Source organism: Leucopleurus acutus (genome assembly GCF_964270905.1).
Source record: "Leucopleurus acutus genome assembly, chromosome: 3".
In the NCBI taxonomy this organism is placed as follows: Eukaryota; Metazoa; Chordata; class Mammalia; order Artiodactyla; family Delphinidae; genus Leucopleurus; species Leucopleurus acutus.
In genome coordinates this window covers 125,355,844-125,381,573 of record NC_139145.1, presented here as the reverse complement: position 1 = coordinate 125,381,573, position 25,730 = coordinate 125,355,844, and the positions used below count along the sequence as shown (strand labels likewise).

The window sequence follows — 25,730 nt, the reverse complement described above, 5'->3', positions numbered from 1 at the left end:
CTTTTGTCCAATAGAAGTATGACTACCCCTGCTTTTTAAAAATTTGCATTAAGTATCTTTTTCCATCTTTTATTTTAAGACTGTGTGTTCCTTTAAAGCTGAAGTAAGCCTCTTGTTGGCAACATATAGTTGGATTTTTTTTTTTTTTTTTTTTTGGTGGCAGGCAGGATCTTAGTTCCCTGACCAGGGATGAAACCGGTGTCCCTGGTAGTAGAAGTGAGAAATCTTAACCACTGGACTATCAGGGAAGTCCCTGGATTTTTTTTTACTACACACTCTCTGTTGTTGAATAATTTAGTCCATTCACATTTAAAGTAACTATTGATAGGTATGGACTTATTATTGCCATTTTGTTATTTTCTGTTTGTTTCATTATTCTCTTGTTCCTTTATTTCTCTCATTCTCTTCCTTTGTAATTTGAGGAATTATAGTTTTCCTTTGAAATGATTTTCTGTAGTGGTATGCTTTGCAATTGCTTTGTCTTTATTTTTTGTGTATCTACCATAGATTGTGTGTGTGTGTGTGTGTGTGTGTGTGTGTGTGTGTGTGTGTGTGTGTGTGTGATCTTACAACATAATCATGTATTTTATTGTCTTTTAAAAATGTTATATGTTTATTGGACTTCCCTGGTGGTGCAGTGGTTAAGAATCTGCCTGCCAATGCAAGAGACACAGGTTCGAGCCCTGATCCGGGAATATCCCACATGCCACAGAGCAACTAAGCCCATGCACCACAACTACTGAGCCTGTGCTCTAGAGCCTGGGTACCAAAACTACTGAGCCCATGTGCCACAACTACTGAAGCCCATGTGCCTAGAGCCCATGCTTCGCAACAAGAGAAGCCACCACAATGAGAAGCCTGAGCACCACAACGAAGAGTAGCCCCCACTCACCACAACTAGAGAAAAGCCATGTGCAGCAGTGAAGACCCAAAGCAGCCATAAATAAATAAATAAATTTATTTATTTATTTATTTTTAAAATGTTATATGTTTATTAATTTCTTTCCTTACAGTTTTATTGAGATATAATTGACATAAAGCACTGTATAAGTTTAAGGCATGCAGCATAATGATTTGACATACATCAATCATGCAATGATTACCTCAATAAGTTTAGTGAGCCTCCATCATCAAATATATATAGAAAATAAGGGGGAAAGATATTTTCCTTGTGATGAGAACTCTTAGGATTTACTCCCTTAACAACTTTCAGATATAATATAGAGAAGTATTAATTATATAAATCATGTTATACATTACATCCCTAGTACTTATTTATCTCATAACCGGACATTTGTACCTTTTGACTACCTTCATCCAATTCCCCCTCCCCTCAACTACTACCTCTCTGGTAACCACAACTCTGATCTCTTTTTCTGTGAGTTGGCTTATTTGGTCTTTTTTGAAGTATGATGGACCTGCAACACTCTGTTAGTTCCTGGCACACAAGATAGTGATTATTTTGTAATGTATAGAAATATCTAATCACCAAGATAAGTGTTACCATCTGTCATCATACAAAGATATTACCTTATTATTGACTGTTTTCCCCATGATGTACATTTCATTTTCATGACTCACTTATTTTGTAACTGGAAGTTTGTAACTCTTCGTTTTCCCTCACCTTATTTCTCTCCTCCCCCATCCCCTCTCCCCCGTGGCAAACATTTGTTATCTGTATCAATGACTGTTTCTGTGTTGTTTCGTTCATTTGTTTTTTTTTTAGATTCCACATATATAAGTAAAATCATATGGTATTTTACTTTCTCTGTCTGACTTATTCCACTTAGCATAATACTCTCCAGGCTCATCCATGTTGGCACAAATAGTGAGATTCCATTCTTTTTATGGCTGAGTAATATTCCATTGTATGTATATGTGTGCGCACACGTGTGTGTGTGTCTACATCTTCTTTATCTATTCATCTATCTATGGGCACGTAGGGTTGCTTCCATATGTTGGCTATTATGAATTATGTTGCAAATAACATAGGGATGCATACACCTTTTCGAATTGTGTTTTCATTTTCTTTGGGAAAATACTCAGAACTGGAATTGCTGGACCACATAGTAGTTCTCTTTCTAATTTTTAAGGACCCTCCATACTGTTTTCCATAGCAGTTGCACCAATTTACATTTGTACCAACAGTGCATGAGAGTTTCCTTCACTCCACATCCTTGCCAACACTTGTTGGTATCTTTTTGATAATAGCCATTCTGATGGGTGTGAGGTGATATCTCATTGTTGCCTTTATTATGTTGAAGTATGTTTCCTCTATACCCACTTTGTGGAGAGCTCTTTCAATAAATGGATGTTGAATTTTGTCAAAAGCTGTTACAACATCTATTGAGATGATCATATGGTTTCTATTCTTCAGTTAATGTGCTATATCACAGTGACTAATTTGAGAATACTGAACCATTCTTGCATTGCTAGGAAAAATCCCAATTGATAGTGTTCTCTGATCCTTGTAATGTATCATTGGATTTGATTTGCTAACATTTTGTTGAGGATTTTTGAATCTGTATTCATCAGGGATATTGACCCATAATTTTCTTGTGGTGTCTTTGTCTGGCTTTTGTATCAGGGTAATGCTGGCCTAGTAAAATGAGTTTGGAAGAGTTTGAAAAAGATAGGCATTAATTTCTCTTTAATGTTTGGTAGAATTTGCCTGTGAAGCTTTCTGATACTGGACTTTTGTTTATTGAGAATTTTTAAATTAGTCATTCAATTTCATGACTGGCATTTGGTCTGTTCATATTCTGTGTTTCATTCTGATTTAGTCTTGGGAAACTATATGTTTCTAGGAATTTATCCATTTCTTCTAGGTTATTCATTTTATTGGCATATAATTGTGATAGTAATCCCTTTTGATCCTTTGTATTTCTGTAGTGTTGGTTTTAACTTCTCTCTCATTTCTGATTTTATTTATTTGGGCCTTCTCTTTTTCTTAATGCATCTGACTAAATGTTCATGAATTTTGTTTCTTTTCAGAGAACCAGTTTTTAGTTTCATTGATCTTTTCTACCGTTGTTTTAGTCTGTGTTTCATTTATTTCTGCTCTGATCTTTATTCTTTCCTTCCTTCTACTAACTTTGTTTTTCTATTTGTTCTTTTCCTAGTTCCTTTACGTGTAAGTTTAGGTTGAGATTTTTCTTGATTCCTGAGATAGGCTTGTATTGCTATACAATTCCCTCTTAGAACTGCTTTTGCTGCCTATCATAGATTTTGAATCACTGTGTCTTCGTTGTCATTTGTATGCAGGTATTTTTTTTATTTCCTCTTTGATTTCTTCAGTGACTCATTGATTATATAGTACCATATGGTTTAGCCTACATGTGTTTGTACGGTTTTTTTTAATCAGATATTCCATTTTTAGTCTCGTATCATTGTGGATGGAAAAGATGCTTGATATGATTTCAGTTTTCTTAAATGTATTGAGGCTTGTTTTTCGGCCTAGCATGCAGTGTATTCTGGAGAAAGTTCCATGTGTACTTCAAAAGAATGTATATGTTGCTGTTTTGGGATGGAATGTTCTCTGAGTATTAAGTCTCTCTTGTCTAATGTGCCATTTAAAGCTAGTGTTTCCTGATTGATATTATATCTGGATAATCTTTCCATCGATGTAAGTGGGATGTTTAAGTCACCTACAATTAATACTTGATTTATATATTTAGGTGCTCCTATGTTGGGTGTATATATATTTACAATTGTTATATCTTCTTGTTGGATTGATACCTTTATCATTACTTAATGTACTTCTTGTCTGTTATGACAGTCTTTATTTTAAAATCTATTTTGTCTGATATGAGTATTGCTACCCCTGCTTTCTTTTCATTTCCATTTGCATGGAATAGCTTTTTCCAGCCCCTCATTTTCAATCTGTGTGTGTATTTAGATCTGAAGTGCGTCTCTTGTAGGCAGCATATATATGGGTCTCACTTTTCTTATCCATTCAGCCACTCTGTGTCTTTTGATTGAAGCATTTAGTCCATTTACATTTAAAGTTTAACGTTTATGCATTTATTCCCATTTTGTTAAGTGTTATCTGGGTGTTTTGTACTCCTTATTTATTTCTAATGTCTTTTGCTCTCTTCACTTGTTATTTGATAACTATGTTTGGATTTCTTTTTCTTTTGTGTGTATCTATTATAGGTTTTTTGGGTTTGTGGTTACCATGAGGTTCACGAATATACATACATGTGTGTGTGTATATATATATATATATATACACACACACACACACACACACACGATTATTTTAAGTTGAAGATCTCTTATTTTTTCTCTTCTTCTTCTGGAACCCCTATAATTCGAATGTTGGTGCATTTAATGTTGTCCCAGAGGTCTCTGAGACTGTCCTCAATTCTTTTCATTCTTTTTTCTTTATTCTGCTCTGCAGTAGTTATTTCCACTATTTTATCTTCCAGATCACTTATCCCTTCTTCTGCCTCAGTTATTCTGCTATTGATCCCATCTAGAGTATTTTTAATTTCATTTATTGTGTTGTTCATCATTGCTTGTTTCATCTTTAGTTCTTCTAGGTCCTTGTTAACTGTTTCTTGCATTTTGTCCATTCTATTTCCAAGATTTTGGATCATCTTTACTATCATTATTCTGAATTCTTTTTCAGGTAGACTGCCTATTTCCTCTTCATTTGTTAGGTCTGGTGGGGTTTTATCTTGCTCCTTCATCTGCTGTGTCTTTTTCTGTCTTCTCATTTTGCTTATCTTACTGTGTTTGGGGTCTCCGTTTTGCAGGCTGCAGGTTCGTAGTTCCCGTTGTTTTTGGTGTCTGTCCCCAGTGGCTAAAGTTGGTTCAGTGGGTTGTGTAGGCTTCCTGGTGGAGGGGACTAGTGCCTGTGTTCTGGTGGATGAGGCTGGATCTTGTCTCTCTAGTGGGCAGGTCCACGTCTGGTGGTGTGTTTTGGGGTGTCTGTGGCCTTATTATGATTTTAGGCAGCCTCTCTGCTAATGGGTGGGGTTGTGTTCCTGTCTTGCTAGTTGTTTGGCATAGGGTGTCCAGCACTGTAGCTTGCTGGTCGTTGAGTGAAGCTGGGTGCTGGTGTTGAGATGGAGATCTCTGGGAGATTTTCGTCGTTTGATATTATATGGAGCTGGGAGGTCTCTTGTGGACCAGTGTCCTGAAGTTGGCTCTCCCACATCAGAGAAGCCTCACACAGGCTTCTTGGCGGCGCCTTAGCGTATCATGCCCGTCTCTGGTTCCGCACTTTTAGCCACGGCTCGTGCCTGTCTATGGAGCTCCTTTAAGCAGCGCTCTTAATCCCGTCTCCTCGCGCACAAGGAAACAAAGAGGGAAGAAAAAGTCTCTTGCCTCTTCGGCAGGTCCAGACTTTTCCCTGGACTCCCTCCCGGCTAGCCGCGGTGCACTAACCCCTTCAGGCTGTGTTCACGCAGCCAACCCCAGTCCTCTCCCTGCGCTGCGACCAAAGCCTGACCCTCAGCTCGCAGCCCCGCCCGCCCCGGCGGGTGAGCTGACAAGCCTCTAGGGCTGGTGTGTGCCGGTCGGTAGGCACCGATCCTCTGTGCGGGAATCTCTCCGCTTTTCCCTCCACACCCCTGTTGCTGTGCTCTCCTCCGCGGCACCGAAGCTCCCCCACTCCGCCACCGACAGTCTCCGCCCGCGAAGGGGCTTCCTAGTGTGTGGTAACCTTTCCTCCTTCACAGCTCCCTCCCACTGGTGCACCAGGTCCCGTCCCTATTCTTTTTGTCTCTGTTTTTTCTTTTTTTCTTTTGCCCTACCCAGGTACGTGGGGAGTTTTTTGCCTTTTGGGAGGTCTGAGGTCTTCTGCCAGCATTCAGTAGGTGTCCTGTAGGAGTTGTTCCACGTGTAGATGTATTTCTGGTGTATCTGTGGGGAGGAAGGTGATCTCTGCGTCTTACTCTTCCACCATCTTCCCCTCGGACCTCCTAATTTTTGACATTTTAATTACAATGTGTCTTGGCATGGACCTCTTTGGGTTGATCTCATTTGTGATTCTTTCTGCTTCCTGGACCTGAATGTCTGTTTCCTTTCCCACGATAAGGAAGTTTTCATCTATTACTGCTTCAAATAAAGTTATCTGCCCCTTTCTCTCTTTTCCTTATGGGACTCTTATAATGTGTACATTGGTCCATTTGATGGTGTCCCATAAGTACCTTAAGATACCTTCACTCTTTTTCAATCTTTTTTTTCTTTTTGTTCCTCTAATTAAATGAATTCCATTGTTCTGTCTTCTACTTTGCTGGTCCTTTTTTCCATATGATCTAGCCTGCTTGAATGCTCTCTATTGAATTTTTTAGTTCAATTATTGATATCAGCTATGTGATTTCTGTTTGGTACTTTAAAAAATATTTTTTCTCTTTGTTCGAATTGTCACTTTGTTCATGCATTGCTCTCCTAACCTCAGTGAGCATCTTTGTATCTGTTATTTTGAACCATCAGGTAAACTTCTTTTGTGTTTCACTAAGATGTGTTTATGTAAATTTATCCTGTCCTTTTGTTTGGAATATACTCCTATTTCTTCATTTTCCTTAACTTTCTATTTCGGTTTTTGTGCAGTAGATAAAAGACACCTCTCCCAGTCTTGACAGAGTTGTCTCAATTAGGAGATGAACTTTATCTATCAGCCCAGCCCAAGCACCTAGTTGTGTCCTACATTTTTGTGATTGTCCATGCCTCCTCCTTTATTTTTAGTGGCTCCCAGTAGCTGAGGGTGTATCAAGACCCATTAGTGTCCCAAAGGGGAAGATCACAGTAAGCATTTAGATGCAGCTTGATTGAAGGTGGTCCCTCAAGCAGCAGCTGGGAAAGTAAGTAGTTAAGCCTCTTCCAGGGAGAAAGTGGGAAATGGACATTTTCCCCTGCTCCCTCTATAATGGGCCCAGGTTTATAGCCAGGGGGGAGGGGTGGTGCTCCTTTGTCCATTAAGAACTGTTTCTTTATTTTACACAGTCCTGTGGAAATTGTGAGTGAAAATTCCATTGGCTACTAGAGCCAAGCAATCTGGGGCCCATCTTTCAGTGTCAGCCACAAAACCTGGGGTACCCCAGATGTGTTTACAAGCTCCTTCTAGGGAGATACTGGCAACTTGGTTTCATTATTGGAGTGAGCTAGAGAGAGAAGGTGGGAGGGATATCCACCAACTTCTCTGGTCTCTAGAGAGGATCACAGCTGCCCCTAGATGCCTACCAACTTAGAAGTCAGGCTCTCAAGTGGCAGCTTTTAAAGTATGTAGATAAACCCGTTTCAGGAAAAAACTGAGAGGCTGTTCTGCCTGCTTCATCTGCACTGAGCCCTGGTGGGATAGCCAGTTAAGAATTGCTTCTTTGTTTGCCACAGTTCTGTGGGACTTATGAATGGAAGCCCTTTAGCTATCAGAGTCAGGTGATCTGGGGACCCATACCCTGTTTGGCAGCCATAAAATCTGGGGTGCAGATGTGTTTACATGCTCCTTCCAAGTAAGTACTGATGACTTGTATCAGGCTGGACAGAGAAGGCTGGAGAGGTATCCCCTGGCTTCCCCAGTCTCTTGGGAGGATGCAGGCCAGACCCTAGAGCCATCTAAATTAGAAACCTGGCCCTGAGGCAGAAGCTTTTAAAGTATGCAGATAAACTCTCAGGGAAAGACTGGTGTATGAGTGATTTTGCCTGATCCCTCTGCAGTGAGATAGCCATGGCAGTTCTAGTATGCCCATTAAGAATTGCTTCTTTGTTTGTTTGCTGTCATCTTGTGGTTCTCATGGACCCAAGCCCAGTTAGATTTCTGAGGTAGGTGTTTTGAAACTCCCTCTATTGAGTGTCTTATATGTTGGAATACTAGATATAGGGTCCAAATCCTTTGCTCCTCAGGGAGAACCTGGGAGTCGGGGGTTCATCCCCAATTATACAGCACTGTGTAAGGGGTGGGGGTTATGGCAAGAGTGTGCCTCAACCTTTCCTACCCAACTCACTGTGGCTACTTTTTCATTCATCTGATGTATACGATCACTCAGCTACTTTCCGGATCTCTTTCAGAGGGAATTTCTCCATATGTAGCTGTACATTCATTTTGTCTGTGGGAGTAGGAGAGCTCAGGAATCTCCTGTGTTGCCATTTTGGTTGACTACTACCTCACTGTCTTCTAACTAATCAGGTTGCTCAGTATTTTAGTGTCAAGGAAAAGATTTTTAAAATAAGGTGGGATATATTTATATATCCAGCAAAAATAGGTAAAATTATTTTAAAAATAATTATCTTCTCAAAAGGCAGTTTGCTTGAAATAGTTTCAGTATAAAATGTCAAGCTAATGAGAGAATTTTGCATTGTCTTACATTTTGAAATATCTGGAATTTAATGTACTGTCATAGGTATATAAACAGGAACTGGCTTTATGATCCAGATCCATCACTTATGATGTGACCCGTGGCAAACCAATAAACCGTCAAAGCCTCAAGCCCTTTTTGTATTCTTAATTTGTAAACTGGAGAACATATCTATCCTGAAGGACTTACTGATAATTAAAATGATCCAGTACACTGTTTCACAACCTAAATGAGGCTCTTTGAAATATTTCCTGACAAGAGATACCTTTGTAATATGTTGGATATTAGGTTAAGAGCTCCAAACTAAATATACTGTAAAAAATTTACCACTGAACCTCAATTTTTAGCATGACAGTGTGTAACTACAAATAGACTCATTGATAAGATCTAGTTATTCTGAATTCCATGTTATTATAAATAAAGGAAAATAAGGGATTGTATTTTTTTACAGAAGAAAACCATTAAATCTTGTTACATGGAAAATATTCTTAATTTTGAGTGTAAATGATTACATTATAACATCTAATTGAACATACATTTTATATAATACTTCTTATTTAAAATAAAACAGACAAAAATTAGGGATTATATTTATCTAAATCTTAGACAACCACTCGCTCAAAATTAATATCACTAAATGATTATGTAATGGTTGTTTGCTTTTTAATACACAAATGGTTTTCTGGTGTTTGTTTATTACGTATTTATCCTGGCATCATAAATAAAATGTACCACATTTAGCCCAATTGTGGCCAATTAGAAATAGGATAATATAAACCCATAATTTATGTATAAAAATATAACTATAATTATCATAAATTACATACCTTAATGGCAAGTATTATAGTCCTCCAAAATTAATTAAAGGGAAAAAAACCAAGTAAATCACATTTATTTTTTGTACTTAAATTGATAATTAAGTTAAGTTATAAAAATAAAAAAGATGTGGTACTGCCACAAGACATGTCTTGATAAATTTAAAAAGATTGAAATCATACAAAGTATCTTCTCAACCACAATGAAATAAGCTAGAAATCAATGAAGAAGGAAGATTGAAAAGTTCACAAATAGGGATTAAATAACACACTTTAAACAAACAGTGGGTCAAATAAAGTGCAAAGGAAATTAGAGGATACCTCATGATGGAGTGATATCACCATCATGATGGTGTGAGTTGTTCCTTTTTTATCTCCCCTTTAATTTAGAACTCTTTGGAGACCTGTTAGTGAGCAAAAATGCCTCTCTGCACAGCACATTAGGACACACATGAGATCCATCCATCTGTACATCCGAAAGTGGGTGGATTGGACTTTGGAGAAGGCTACAAAGCCAAGGGGGATAGTGACAGCAGCAGCACCTGGAAGGAGTGACGACTTCTCTAATAAGAGGTGGAAAGAGAGAGTGGTGAGTGAACGTCTGCTAGGCCACACAGGCTGCAGCTGGACAGAACACAGTGCTCTTTCTGAGGAGGGACCTCCATGACTGGGAGAGGTCATAGAAGAGGGAAGAAGACACACAAAGAGAACTGAAGGAACACATTTCCTGCTGTCTGCCCCAGGATTTCAGTAAGAGGTCAACCCATAGACCTCTGAGACTCCTTAACTCTAAGATCTCCCTACTGGGCCATGGGCACACCCAAAGCCCCAGATACCAAGCCCATACCTCCCTACACTCTGCCACCCGCTTTTTTTCTTTTTAATGCCAGCATTTTTATGCACATGCTCCCAACTTCGGCAGCACATCAGCTCTGTAAGAGAAACTGAAAATTTGTGCTATAGTCCACCTTCTGGAAAACAAAGGTTTCTAATTGCCAATCTGTTTAACTCAAAGTAAACAAAACCTCCCAAAATAAGAAAGGTGGTGTTTACTACTTCAAATGTGATGACAGAGGCACATTCCATCAAACACTATGAAAAATCATGGTAATTTGGTATGTCAAAAAGAAAATGACAAATCTCCAGCAACTAAACTCAAAGATATTGAATTCTTTATCAGTTAGATTGCAATATTCCAAGTAGCTGTTATGAAGAAATTGAACAACCTGAAAGAAAACTCAGAAAAGCAAATTCATTGAATGCAGGAATAAAATTAACATACAGGAGGAGTATTTTACCAAAAAGATTGAAATTATTAAAAAAAAAAAGAAACAGAAATTCTGGTGCTAAAGAACTCAATAAATGAGATGAAGAATGCATTAGAAAGTATTAAAAATAGAGCAGATCAGATGGAAGAGAGAATTAATTAGTGATCTGGAGGATAGGAATTTAGAAATGATTCCGGTAGAAGAGGAGAGAGAACTAAGATTTCTAAAAAATGCAGAAACCCTACAAGAATTATAAGACTCCATTAGGAAAGCCAAAGTAATAATAATAGGTATGCCAGGAAAAGAAAGGGAGGAGGCACAGAGGGTTTATTTTAAAAAAATAAATAATAGCTGAGAACTTCCCAAGCCTGGGAAGTAATTAAACATACAAGTCCACAAACCTAACAGAACACTTCATTATCTCAATGCAAAAAGACCTTTTCCAAGACATTATAATGAAACTGTAAAACATCAATGATAAAGAATTTTAATGGCAGCCAGGGGGAAAAGGAAAGTAACCTACCAAGGAGCCCTCATTAGGCTATCAGTGAATTTCTCAGCAGAAACTCAACAGGCCAGGAGAGAGTGGGATGAGATATTCAAAGTATTAAAATATACAATTTCCAGCCAAGGATACTCTATCTGGCAAAGTTGTCCTTCAGATATGAAGGAGTAATAAAGACTTTCCCAGACAAACAGAAGCTGAGGGAGTTTGCCACCACTTGACCTACCTTGCAAGAAACGTTAAAAGGAGTACTTCAAGCTGAAGTGCTAATTAGGGAAACATTAAAAAAAAAAAGTACACAAAACTGTGATAATTGTGATAGTCAGAATTAGAAAACTGTATGTTAGAATAGTATGTTAAGCACTTGATTCTAACGTAAAAGTTAAAGAGCGTTAAAATATGTATAGCTACTACAATTTGTTAATGAATTCACAGCACAAAAAGGTAATTTGTAACATCAAAAATACAAAAAGGGGAGGAGTAAAAAGGAAGAACATTTATAGCTGAAAAAAGATAAGTTGCTATCAGCAGTAAAAGGACAGTTTCATCTATGAGATATTTTATATAAGCCTCAGGGTAACCACAAAGGAGAAATGTGGAATAGAGACACAAAATGTAAAAAAGGGGGAGACTGAAAAACTGATCACTGAAAACCACCAATATACAAACATAAAGAGAAGCAGAAGGAAAAAGAAAATAATGGAGATACAAAATAACCAAAGTCAAAAGACAAAATGGCAGTATCAAACGCTTGCATATCAATAATCACCCGAAATGTAAACGTGTTGAACTCACCAATCAAAAGGCACAGGTAGAAATACAATACCCAACTCTGTGCTGCCCACAAGAGACTCATTTCAGCTCTAACTACAGACATAGACTCTAAGTGAGGATGGAAGATGACATTCCAAGCAAGCAATAACGAAAATAAAGTGGGTGTAGCCATATTTATATCAGAAGTTGACTTCAAGCCAAAAATGGCAACAATAGACAAAGAATGTCGTTATATAATGATAAAGGGGTCAATACTCAAGAAGATACAACAGTCATAAATATATATATATGCTCCCAACACCTGAGCAGTGAAATATACTATGCAAATACTAACAGATCTTAAGAGAGAAATAGACAACAATACAATAATAATCCTTCAATAATCCTTCAGTACCCCACTATCGACAATGCATAGGTCATCCAGACAGAAAATCAACAAGGATATGTTGAAATGTAACCATACTTTAGAACAAGTAGAATATTATGTGTGTGTGTGTATGTGTATATATATATATATATATATATATATATATAAAAACACATACACACATACATATATATATATATAATATTCCATCCAAATGGAGCAAAATATACATTTTTCTCAAGTACATACAGAATATGCTCCAGGTTAGATCATATGATAGGAAACAAAACAAATCTTAGCAAATTTAAGAAGACTGAAATCATACCAACTATCTTTTGTGATCACAACGGTATGAAACTAGAAATCAAGAGAAGATCTACAAATATGTGGAAACTGAACAATACATTCTGAACAACCAGTGGGTCAAGAAGAAATCAAAAGATAAATAAACTATTTTAAAACAAATGAAAATCCAATATAGACCTTGTGGGATACAGCAAAAGCAGTCTCAGAGGAAAGTTTATAGCAATAAATGCCTATATTAAGAAAGATCACAAATAAACAATCTAACTTTATACCTCAAGGAATTAGAAAAAGAATAAATTATGCCCAAAGTAAGCAGAAGAAGGAAGTAATAAAGATCAAAGCAGAAATAAATGAAATAGGGACCAGAAAAAGCAATAGGATCAACAAAACCAAGAGCTGGTTCTTCAAAATTGACAAAGTTGTAACTACATTTACCAAGAATAAAAAAGAGAGAAGACTCAAAATTCTAAGTGAAAGAGGAGATACTATAGTTGATTCTACAGAAATAATGGGATCATAAGAGATTACAAAACCTGGGAGAAATGCATACATTTCTACAAACACATGACCTTCCAAGCCTGAATCAGGGAGAAATACAGAATCTGAACAGACCAATAATGAATAAAGAAATGGAATCAGTAATCAAAAACCTCCCAACACAAAAAACCCTAGGACCAGACAGCTTCACTGGCAAATTCTACCAAACATTTAAAGAAGAATTAATACCAGTCCTCTTCAAACTCTTCTAAAATATCAGGGAGGAGGGAACAGATCCAAATTCATTTTACAAGGCCAGTATTACCCTGATACCAAAACCAGATAAGAGTACCATAAAAAAAAAAAAGAATGCTATAGGCCAGTACCCCTGATGAATATAGATTCAAAAATTCTCAACAAAATAGTAGCAAACCAAATTCAACAACACATTAAAGGGATTATACATCAGGATCAGTGGAATTTATCTCTGGGATGCAAGAATGGCTCAACATATGCAATCAATAAATGGAATATATCACATTAACAAAATCAAAGATTAAAATCACATGATCATCTCATCGGATGAAATTTAACATCCATTCATGATTTTAAAAATCTCAACAAATTAGGTATGGAGGGAATGAACCAAAATAAGGGCCATTTATGACAGTCCCACATCTAACATTACACTCAATGGAGAAAATTGAAAGCTTTTCCTCTAAGATCAGAAACAAGACAAGGATGCCCACTCTCACCACTCCTATTCAGTATAGTACTGGAAGTCCTAGCTAGAGCAGTTAGACAAGACAAACAAATTGAAGGCATCCAAACTGGAAAGAAAGAAGTAAAATTGTTGCTATTTGCTGATACATGATTTCTAATATGATATTATATAGAGAAAATCCCAAAGAGTCAATCAAAAACTGTTGGAACTAATCAATTATTTCAGTAAAGTAGCAGGATACAAAATCAACATACAGAATTCAGTTGCATTCCTTCACACTAATGATGAAACATCTGGAAAAGAAAGAAAGAACACTATCCCATTCACAACAGCATCAGAAACAAGAAAATACTTAGGAACAAATTTAAACAAGGAAATGAAAGATATATACTATGAAAACTATAAGACTTTGATTAAAGAAATTGAAGAAAGCTCAAAAAAATGGAAAGACATCCCATATTCATGGATTGGAAGAATTAATGGTGTTAAAATGTTCATACTACCCAATACCATCTACAGATTCAATGCAATACTCATCAAATACCAAAGGCACTCTTAACAGAAATAGAAGAAACAATCCTGAAATTTGTGTGCAACCACAAAAGACTCTGAGTAACCAAAGCAGTCTTGAGGAAAAATAAAGTTGGAGGTATGCTTCTGGATTTCCAACTATACTATAAAGCCATAGTAATTTTTTAAAAGTATGGTGTTAGCACAAAAATATACACATAGAACAATGGAATAGAGAGCCCAGAATCAAATCCTAGCATATACAGTAGACTAATATTCAACAAGGGAGCCAAGAACACCCAGTGGGAAAAGGTGCTGGGAAAACTGGAGAAACACATGCAGAATAATGAATTTGGACCACTGTCTCATACCACTCACAAATATTAACTCAAAATGAATCAAAGACTTAAACATAAGATCTGATACCATAAAAACTAGAAGAAAACATAAGAAGTTCCTCAACATTGGTCTAGGTAATGATTTTCTGATATGATGCCAAAAGCACAGACAGCAAAAGCAAACATCAACAGATGAAACAACATCAAACTTAAAAGCTTCTGCACAGCAAAAGAACAATTAACAAAATTAGATAACCTACAGAATGGGAGAAAAATTTTGCAAGCCAATTTTGCAAGGTGTTAAAATCCAAACTATATAAAGAACTCGTACAACTTAATAACAAAAAGATAAACAATCCAATTAAAAACTGCATGGAACTAAATAGACATTTTTCCAAAGAGGACATCAGAATAGCCAACAGGCACATGAAAAGATGCTTAACATCACTAATCATCATGGAAATGCAAATCGAAACTATGAGATATCACTTCATACCTGTTATATAGAATGACTATCCTCAAGAAGACAGAAGACAACAGATGCTTGTGAGGATACGATGAAAAGAGAACTTTTATACACTGTTGGTGGAAATGTAGATTTGTCCAACCACTATGGAAAACAATATGAAGGTTCCTCAAAACATTAAAAATCTACCATATGATCCAGCAATTCCACTTCTGGGTATATACCTAAAGGAAATGAAAACAGGATTTTGAAGATATATATGTACACCCATTTTTATTGCAGCAGTATTCACAATAGTCAAGATATGGAAACCTAAATGTCCATCAATGGATGAATGGATAAAAAAGATGTGGTGTATAGATACAATGGAATTATATTCAGCCATGAAGAAAGGAAGATATCCTTCCATTTGTGACAACATGGATGGACCTTGAGGAAACTATGCCAACTGAGATAAGTCAGACAGAAAAAGACCAAATACTGTATAATTTGACTTATATATGGACTCTAAAAAAGAAAAACTCATAAAAAACAGAGTAAAATGATGGTTACCAAGGGGTAGCGGGGATGTGGAGGAATAAGATTGAAGTTGTTTAAGGGTCCAAACTTGCAACAAGTAGTAAATAAGCCATAGAGATCTAATGCACAGCATAATTAATATAGACAACAATATTGTACTACAATCATCAAACTTGCTGAGAGACTAAAAATTATCTCAAACACTGAAAAAAGGGATAATTATGCAATGTGATAGATGTACTAAGTATTGCTGCAGTGGCAATCATATTAAAATGTATAAATGTATCAAATTGATACCTTAAATTTATATGATGTCATATGTCAAATATATCCATTTAAATAACTGGAGAAAAAAATAAAATACATCAAGATGAATGAAAAATAAACAACATACCAAAACTTATGAGATATAGCAAAAGCAGTGCTCAGAGGAAAATTTATAGCTATAAATGCCTATATTGAAAGAGAAAAAAATCCTCAAACCAATAACATAATTTATACCTTGAGGAACTAGAAAAAGAGGAGCAATCTAAACCTAAAACTAGCAGAAGTAAGGAAATAATAAAGATTAGAATGGCAGTAAATGAAATACAGAATAGAAAAACAATGGAGAAAAATCAACAAAACCAAAAGTTGGTTCTTTTAAAATATCAAAAGAGTTGGCAACCCTTTAGCTAGACTGACAAAGAAAAAAAGAAGATGCAAATAAATGACTCAGAAGTAAAAGTAGAGGCTTCACTACCAACCTTACAGAAAAAAAAAAAAAGTATACGAGAATACTATGAGCAATTTTATGACAACAAATTAGATAACCTAGATAGAATGGACAAATTTCTAGGAACACGAATTATCTAAACTTCTTAAGAATAAATAGAAAATCTCAACACACTTGTAACAAATAAAGAACTTGAATCAGTAATCAAAAACCTCCCAAAAAGGCAGGGACCAAATGACATCACTGGTGAATTCTACCAAAATTTAAAGAAGTAACCCCAATCTTTGTTAAACTCTTGCAAGAAATTGAAGAGAAGGGAATACTTCCTAACTCATTCTATGAGGCCAGCATTGCCCCAATATTAAAGCCATATAAAGACATCACAAAAAAAGATTACAGACCAATGTCCCTTGTAAATGTAGATGCAAAATCCTCCAAAAATTACTAGGAAACTGAGTGTACAGTATGACCAAGTGGTATTTATTCCAAGTATGCTAGGGTGGTCTAACATAAGAAAATCAATATTTTGATTAATATACCATATATTATATACCATATTATACCATATTAATAGAATGCATAAAGGCATTTGACAAAATCAAGCACCGTTTTTACAAAAAATTCAGAATACTAAGAATAGAAAGGAACTTCCTCAACATGACAACGGGCATTTATAAAAAAAACTCACAGGTAACATCCAACTCAGTGTGAAAAACTGAAAACTTTCCCCCTAAGATTAAGAACAAGACAAGGATGCCTGCTTTAACCACTGCTGTTCAACACTGTTTTAAAAATTCTAGCCAGAACAGTTAGATAAGAACAAGAAATAAAAGGAATCCAAATTGGAAAGGTAGAAGTAAACTTACATATAGAAAATCCCAAAGAATCTAAAAGAAAGCTACTAGAACTAATAAAATATCCAGCAAAGTTTCAGGTTACAGCATCAACACACAGCACTCAGTTGTGTTCACCAACAGAGAACAATCTGAAAAGGATATTAAGAAAGCAGTTTCATTTACAACAGCATCTAAAAGAATAAATAACTAGGAAAAAATTTAACCAAGGATGGTTACTTGTATACTGAGAACTATAAAACATAACTGAGAGAAATTAAAGAAGATCTAAATAAATGGAAAGATATCCTGTGTCCATGGATTAGAAGACTTAATATTGTTAACATATCAGTACTAGCTACAGCTATCAGTAGATTCAATGCAATACCTATCAAAATTACTATAGCCCATTTTTGTAGAAATGGAAAACCTGGTCCTTAATATCAAGGGGCCCTGAGTAAACAAAAAATATCTTGAAAAAGAAGCACAGTGTTGTAGACTCACACTTTCTATTTCAAAACTTAATACAGGAATGAAAACAGTATGATACTAGCAAAAGGATATGGAATAGAAATGGAATAGTAACTCTAGAAATAAACCCATATGTCTATGGCCACTTGATTTTTGGAAAGGGTGCTAAGGCCATTCAATGGGGGAAAGAATAGTCTCTTCAACAGATAATGCTAGGACAACTGGATTTCCACATGCACAAGAATAAAATTGGACCCCCTACATCATACTTTGTACAAAAATTAACTCAGAATGGATCAGTGGCCTAAGTATAAAACATAAAACTCTTAAAAGAAAATATAGGGGTAAATCTTCGTGACCAAACAGATTCTTAGCTATGACACCAAAAGCATAAGCAAATAAATAAATTGAATTTCATCAAAATTAAAAACTTTGTGCCTCAAAAGGAAATTATCAAGAAGGTAAAAATACAACCCACATAATGGGAGAAAATGTTTGCACATTATATCTGATAATGGTTTAATACCCAGAATATATAAAGAACTCAAGAAGGCAAACAACCCAGTTAAAAAATGGGCAATGGACTTCAATAGACATTCTTCCAAAGAATATACACAAATAGCCAATAAACACATGAAAAGATACACAACGTCATTAGTTATTAGGAGAATTAATGCAAATCAAAACCACAATGAGATTCACACCTACTATAATGACTATAATTTTTAAAAACACAAAATAAATGTTGGCAAGGATGTGGAGAAATTGGAACCCTTGTGCATTGCTAGCAGGGATGCAAAATGATATATTGCACTGGAAAAAAAAAAAGTCTGGAGTTTTCTCAAAATGCTAAACATAGAATCACCATTGTGACATAACAATTCTCTTGTGTATATACCCAAAGGAATTGAAAACGAGGACTTAAACAGATACTTGTATGCCAGTGTTCAATGCAGCATTATTCACTATAGCCAACAGATGGAAACAACCCAATTATCTAGGAACAAATTAATGAATTTTAAAAATATGGTATATACATACAATGGAATATTATTCAGCCATAAAAACGAATGAAGTTTTGATACATCTTGCAGTATAAGTGAACCTTGAAAACATTATGTTAAGTGAAATAAGCCAAACAAAAAAGGATGAATACTGCATGATCCCACTTCTATGAGATATCTTAGAACAGGCAAATTCATAGAGACAGAAAGTAGGTTAGAGGTTGCCAGGAGCAAAGGAGAGCTGGGAATTGGGGAATTATTGCTTAATGTCTACAGAGTATCTCTGTGGTAATGAAAAACTTTTTGGAAATAAATAGTGGCAGTGGTTGCTTAACTTTGTGAATGTAATTAATGCCACTGAACTGTGTAGTAAAAATGCCAAATTTCATGTTATTTGTGTTCTATCACAAAAAAATACTTAAAAAAAAAACACATGGTTCTGGGACTTCCCTGGTGGTGCAGTGGTTAAGACTCTGTGCTCCCAATGCAGGGGGCCCGGGTTCGATCCCTGGACAAGGAATTAGATCCCACATGCATGCCGCAACTAAGAGTTCATATGCCTCAACTAAGGAGCTGGCAAGCCATAACTAAGGAGTCCACCTGCTGCAACTAAGGAGCTGGTGAGCTGCAACTAAGGAGCCCACGAGCTGCAACTAAGGAGCCCACCTGCCACAACTAAGACCCAGCGCAACCAAATAAATAAACTAATTAAAAAAAAACAACACACACACATGGTTCTCACTTCTTACCTGGTTACAGAAACAAAACATTTAAGAATTATATAATTTAGCCCAATAACTTAAAAAACGATAGTTGAAATGTCAGTAGGTGTTATAGAATATGTTGCAACCTGCAATATATTTTAGTTTATTCAATATAAAAAGTTAATTTTGTAGGATTAATAAATATATTTGACCCTGCAATCCTAAAGATATAGAAGATAAAGATAAAACTTTAAATCCATTTTGCATTAACTTTTCATGTCTATTAACAGAATAACTCTATACCTGCTTGTGACTAAAAATATCACTCCACCTCTACTAAGGCTTATTTATATCAATCAAATTTTGACACAGCAGAATTCTTATGTAACATGAAGAATATAGAGCAATAAAAGACCTGCTTTAACCTTTTGTCTGTCCCATCACACACGAAGAATAGGACATATCCCCTTTTTATACTGATTTCAGGGCTCTCTGAGTTAACCTCTAAAGTTTTTTTTCATAAGAACTACAAAATGTACCTCAAATATATTCATAATAATATTCAATATATTCTGAAAATATAGTTGAGAAGCTTGATTTGGGACATTTTCAAAAATATGCTAATATATTCATTCTACTCTCTGAAGTCTATCCTTATATACATACATTCATCCATCCATTCAATAAACACACTTAGTACCCACTATAAGCACTGTGCAAGTTGCTAAAATTACAAAAATGAATGAGATAATTGTTGACAGTCTTTCTGTCTCTGAAAGAATCTTCAAAATATAGAGCCTACTTTATGGTCTTTGATGGTGAATATAAATTTGAACCATATTCTGGGGAGAAAAGGTCATGCCTTGTTTTCTAGAATACGAGAGAAATCCTTATGAGGTAAAATTGTTTTTACAAAATAGAATTTATGAAGAGGCAGAAGTACCTGTATGAGATTCTGGAATGCTGGTTCTTCTTTATATTCTTCCTAAATATGATAGTGACTTGGAGATTTTCTTCACAGTTCTTTCTCACTCTTTGATTTCACACAATGAATTTCTCCAAGAGCTTTATCTTCTTTTTTTTTTCATGTGGGGAAACAAGTCAGTTTCAACTTTTGTGATTATCATCCTTTTCTTTAATAGTTTTAAAAGTCACTTCATTATTTTTCAGTCAGAATTAGTTTTTTCCTTAACTTCTAGGTGTTTGCTCCACATCATCCTAAGCTTTAGGACCAAGGATGACAGAGCAGCCTCTATCTGGTACACTGCTGGTGTTGGGGGAGAAAAGAGACAGCTGCAGCATGTCAAACTGATAAATGCTCTACCCAGAAGCAAACACACAGCATTTTCTTTGGACAGTCGTTTTCGTTTGTCAAGTCTGGTGGCCATGCCTGAGGGGCAGGGAAGTGCAAACAAACCAGGTACCCAGGAGAACAGATATTTGTGTAAAGCCCTAAATGTACCACAGCCATGAAAATTTTAGTCCAATTTGTTTAAAAACTTGAATAGAACGGATAATGCTATATAAAAATTACCCAAAAGGACTCAAGAATAACTAGAAAACATTAATATACCAACACTAATTAAGAAATTGATTGGTGTTTAAAAAACCCTACACCACACACCTGAAACGACTACAGGCCCAAGTGGTTTTATAGGTTAGATTTAGTCAAGCCATCAAGAATTCTAGTTTTATGCAAACCATTTCAGAGAATAAAAAGAGAGCACAAGATTGCCAATGTCAGAACAAAGGCAGTCAGTGCCTCTTGCTTGCAAGATATGCAGACACACAGAGATCCACAGAGAATTGTCACCTAACTGCCAACATGTTTTATGAAGACAATAAAATCATGATATACAAACCAGGCAAAAATCACATAAAACAAAATTATAGACCAATCTTCCTCACAAACATAGGCATAAAATGCCACATAAAATATATAAAGTTGAATTCATCAATGTGTAAAAAACGATTATCATGAACACACAGAATTTATCCTGGGTATGAAGGAATGATAAAACATTGGAAAATCTATCAGTTTAATTCATCACTTTAACAGATTTTTTAAAAATTATTCAACATTCTAAAAAAATCTATTTGAAATCATCACATTAACAGATTAAAGAAGAAAACCATATGAACATCTTGATATAGAGAAACTATTTTGACTTGACCAAATAATAAGTATGTTTAATATTGGCACAAGAATCCAAATCTTCTGATTCCTTGAGGAGTATGATTTTCACTGCACTACACTTTTTTTCCTAATAGTTTATGGCAAAAAAAGAGTATGTGTCTTTATTGTGTCCTTTACTTTAAAATAGCGTAATTAAAATCTACTAGTAATATTGGCTATTCTTTAAACCATGTGTTGATTACAAACTAATTATTATCAGGTTATCACTAATAATAAGTTGTGCGTAAGTCTGTGAAAAAGTGAATTCCTGGTACAGAAGCTTCTCACTCCATTAACTCCAATCCAAATCACTTTTTGGAATGAAGTGGTTGTATATATTAAAATATATACATTGACTTATTACAATGGTTTTAAGTGTACTGTCTCCTAGGCCATGCACTTTAAATGGGGGCAAAACCTGGTTCTTGGGGCACCAAAAAAATCTTAGATATTACAGTTGTTTGAGGCCCTCAAGAGCTCAACCCTACCTGAACAAATTTTATTCCTTATTTTTAATTTCTCTCATTCAGGAGAAATTTGGTTTAATTTGATTTACTGATTAGAATATTTAATTTGAGATATATTTAAATTTAACATTTTTTTTCTCCTTACAGGAGTGATAATGAAAAAAAAAAAAAGATTGAGAAACTATTCTAGACTATGAGTTTCTTAAGACAGGAACCATGTCTTAAAATATCTTTAAATCCTCAGCCTCTAAGAGATAGTACATATACTCTTCCTAAATTTTTAATCAATTCCATATTTTCAGTATCTGATGTTCTGACAGTCTATTTAAAGTTAACTGCTTTAGAGAAATCAACTCATACTTGAAGAAAACAGTTTCTCAGCATTTGTTTGAACAAACAATGGTAAGCATATTGATTTATTCAGAAAAGGTAGACATAATATGAAGAACAAGAACTGACAAGAAAAGCAGCTTCTTCCTCATATTCGAAGTAGCAGTAACGATAGTAATAAAAATATAAGAGTCTAACATTTATTGAAACTTTACTATCAGCCAGGAATGTGCTTTATATGTATTAATTCATCTAATCCTTATATTAGCCCAATGAATTAGGTACTTTCATTGCCATCATTTTACAGTGGAATCTGCAGTTAATCTCTGTGATTAGTATTCTGGCAATTTTTCTAATTTCATAATCAATATAATATTTACTAAGTAACTGTCAGTGAGGTCATTTTCTTTTAGTCTGATTTTGATTTAGAAATTCCAATCCTCTCATTCAATTTACAGCTTTGGAAATTCCAAAATTATTACAAACACCTATTCACTCCTTCCCCACTTAAAAAAAAATTTTTTAAGAAATTAACCAAGTAATGATCATTATCCACCTTACCTATAAAAACACCATTGCATAAGCCGTCTGGGTCAGCATCACCTTCTGATGTTCAGAGCTAGAAATTTTGTAGTTCGGTGTCTCCCTGCACTGCCTTCTTTTTCCCTCATTCCACCAATAAAGGAAATTACCATTAATGAGGACACTTCCAGAGTGAAAGGGGCACTATTAGTAATTATACCAAGACATAAGAGTAACTGAGACTGTCCTGGGGAAACCAGCATGTTTGATCACCATACTCATAATTCTACATCTTTTGTGCCTTGTCTACTCTCAGTTCTACTGTTTTCTACAGCTATGCCATTAATACAGTTATTCTTTGACCCAAACAACTGAAAGTTTTGAATCTGAAGAATCTAAGGCCTCTAAATATTCCTTTTGGACAGAAAAATCACATATTTTAAAATACAGTAGTATTGGTAATAATTTCCAGTAACAATGTTACCTGTTTTCCAGCCTATATTTGTGAAAGGTTTTTGAAAAGGTATATAAACTACTTTGGGAACATTTGTGTTTATGTATTAGAATAATTTTTGAATGTGAGAAAAACTCTTCCCACTTCCCCTCTCTCCTACACAAACAGAAAGTCCCCTTTCCTTTTAAGATACTGAGTACAGTTTAGAGAACAGTAGTTAGATAGTCGTAAATAGCTGTTAGGATTGAAATCCCCTAAATATGCTCTCCAAAATAGAATGCCTACAGGCTGGTGTGAGACAATCCCTTGGAATGTGGGAAAATAACATTAAAATTTCTGTTATGATTATTGAAACAGAAGAAAAGTTAAACTTTACTAATACTTAGTGAGGACTGACATTGGCATCCTTACTTACATGTTATGATGGTATGTAATGTTAGCCGAGGAAAACTGTCAGTTTGACAATATGAATAGCTGACTTCATTAGTTGGTTAGTTTTGCAGGTGTTGCAATGTTTTGAAGTTTAATATGACCAGTTAAATGGATTTTAGATATTATCTAGTTTTAGCTAAACTACCAGCACAAGGTGCACAGAAACTTAAACAGAATCCTATAAAGAAATCAGATTGATGATAATACTGATAAGGCAAACAAAAAAATAGAAGAGCTGACACATCATTCTAGTATAAGCTTTTCGTAAGCTATAAAAATTATTTAAAAAAATAAAATATGATAGAAAGTCAGCCAAAAACATTAGAAATTATTAAAAACCTACTTGAAATATGTCTATAAAATTTATTCTAAAATATCACTTAACATTTATCTCATCCTTCTTAATTTCATGTTTTTAATCTACATAAGTAAATGTAATTTACAAATAAACATTGAAAACTATAAAATATCAGTGAAAGAAATTGAAGATGCACAACTAAATGAAAAGCTATTCCATGTTCATTGATTAAAAGAATTAATGTAGGGGTGGGGAAGTAGGAGGTACAAACTATTAGGTATAAAATAAGGTACAAGGATATATTGTACAACTTGGAGAATATGGCCAATATCTTTTAACAACTATAAATGGAGTATAAACTTTAAAAACTGTAAATCACTACATTGTACACCTGTAACTTTTATAATTATATAACTGTATGGCAACTATAGTTCAATAAAAAAATAAAATTTAAAAAAGAATATTGTTAAGATGTCTGTACTACTCAAAGCAAAATAAAGATTCAACACAATTCCTATCAAAATACCAACAACAGTTTTCACAGAAACAGAAAAAACAATTCTAAAATTGGTATGGAACCACAAAAGATTCCAAATAGAGCAACCTTGAGAAAGAACAGAGTGGGAGGTATCACTTCCTGATTTCAAATTATATTGCAAAGCTATAGTAATCAGAATGGTGTGGTATTGGCATAAAAACAGACTCATAAACCAGTGGAACACCATGGAAAGCCCAGAAGTAAACCCACACATACACAATCAACTACTTTTCAATAAGGGTGCCAGGAATACACAATGGGGAAAGGATACTCTCTTCAATAAATGGTATTGGGAAAACTGGATTGCCGTATGCAAAAGAGTGAAACTGGACCTCTGTGTTACACCATACACGAAAATCTACTCAAAATAGATTAAAGAGTTAAATGTAAGATTTGAAACCATAAAACTTTACAAGAAAACATACAGGATAAGCTCCTTGACAATGGCCTTGGCAATTTGTTTGGGTGTTTTGTTTTGTTTTGTTTTGTTTTGGATGTGACCACAAAAGCTCAGGCAATAAAAGGAAAAATAAACAAGTGGACTACATCAAACTAAAACACTTCAGCATGGCAAAGGAAACAAATCAAAAGGCAACCTATGGATTTTGAGAAAATATATACGAACCATAAATCTGATAAAAGACACTGGACATTTGCTAATAAAGTAGACAGCAGGTACTGTCGCAACAACAAAAAAGATAATTATGTGAGGAGATGGATATATTAATTAGCTTGACTATAGTAATCATTTCACTATATTATATATCAAATCATCCTGCTTTACACCTTAAAGATATACATTTTCTATTTTAAAATAGAAAATAAAACATATGTAAACAATAATTTAGGATTATTCTTGATCAAAGAAATTTTACTTTAACCATACTAATACTCAGGTGAATGCAGCCTTTCTGTCAAAATAAGCAACCTGATCTAGAGCATAATATTTAACATTACTTTCGTTATTGTTACATAACGAGTTATTAAAATAGATGAACCAGAATCTGCTTCAAGCTTGAGCCTCACGGAGCCCTTACCACCAGAGTTACTAGCAAGTACTAGAATATATCTTTTCTGCTCAGTTTATTGTATTGTCCCCACTCACCAACACTAATAAGCACAGAAATACATTAGTAGGCAGTAGATAACTACAAAGCAAAGGTTAATAATCACGTTATTCATCTTAAAAAATATATAATTTTGAAGGTCTCTAAAAATAAAATTCAGTGTTGGTCAGCCAACAAAAACAGGTTGCCATTGAGTATACCAAACTGTAAATAATTAGCATATAAGTATCACAAAATAAAAAGAACAGCATTTCACAATGAGATGTAATATTTCTCAGAAATGTCATATTCATTTAGTCATAAATGGACTATTGCTTACTTTCAGTATTTACTTTTTATATAATCTC

General features: G+C 34.9%; 1 protein-coding gene across 1 annotated transcript in view; it reads left to right on the top strand.

Moving 5' to 3' along the window:
• The window catches only part of RNF180 (ring finger protein 180), a gene marked incomplete at its 3' end in the record, with an annotated part of 283,378 nt that overhangs the window by 253,538 nt on the left and 4,110 nt on the right, over positions 1-25,730 (top strand). The gene's annotated exons all lie outside the window — the stretch shown is intronic.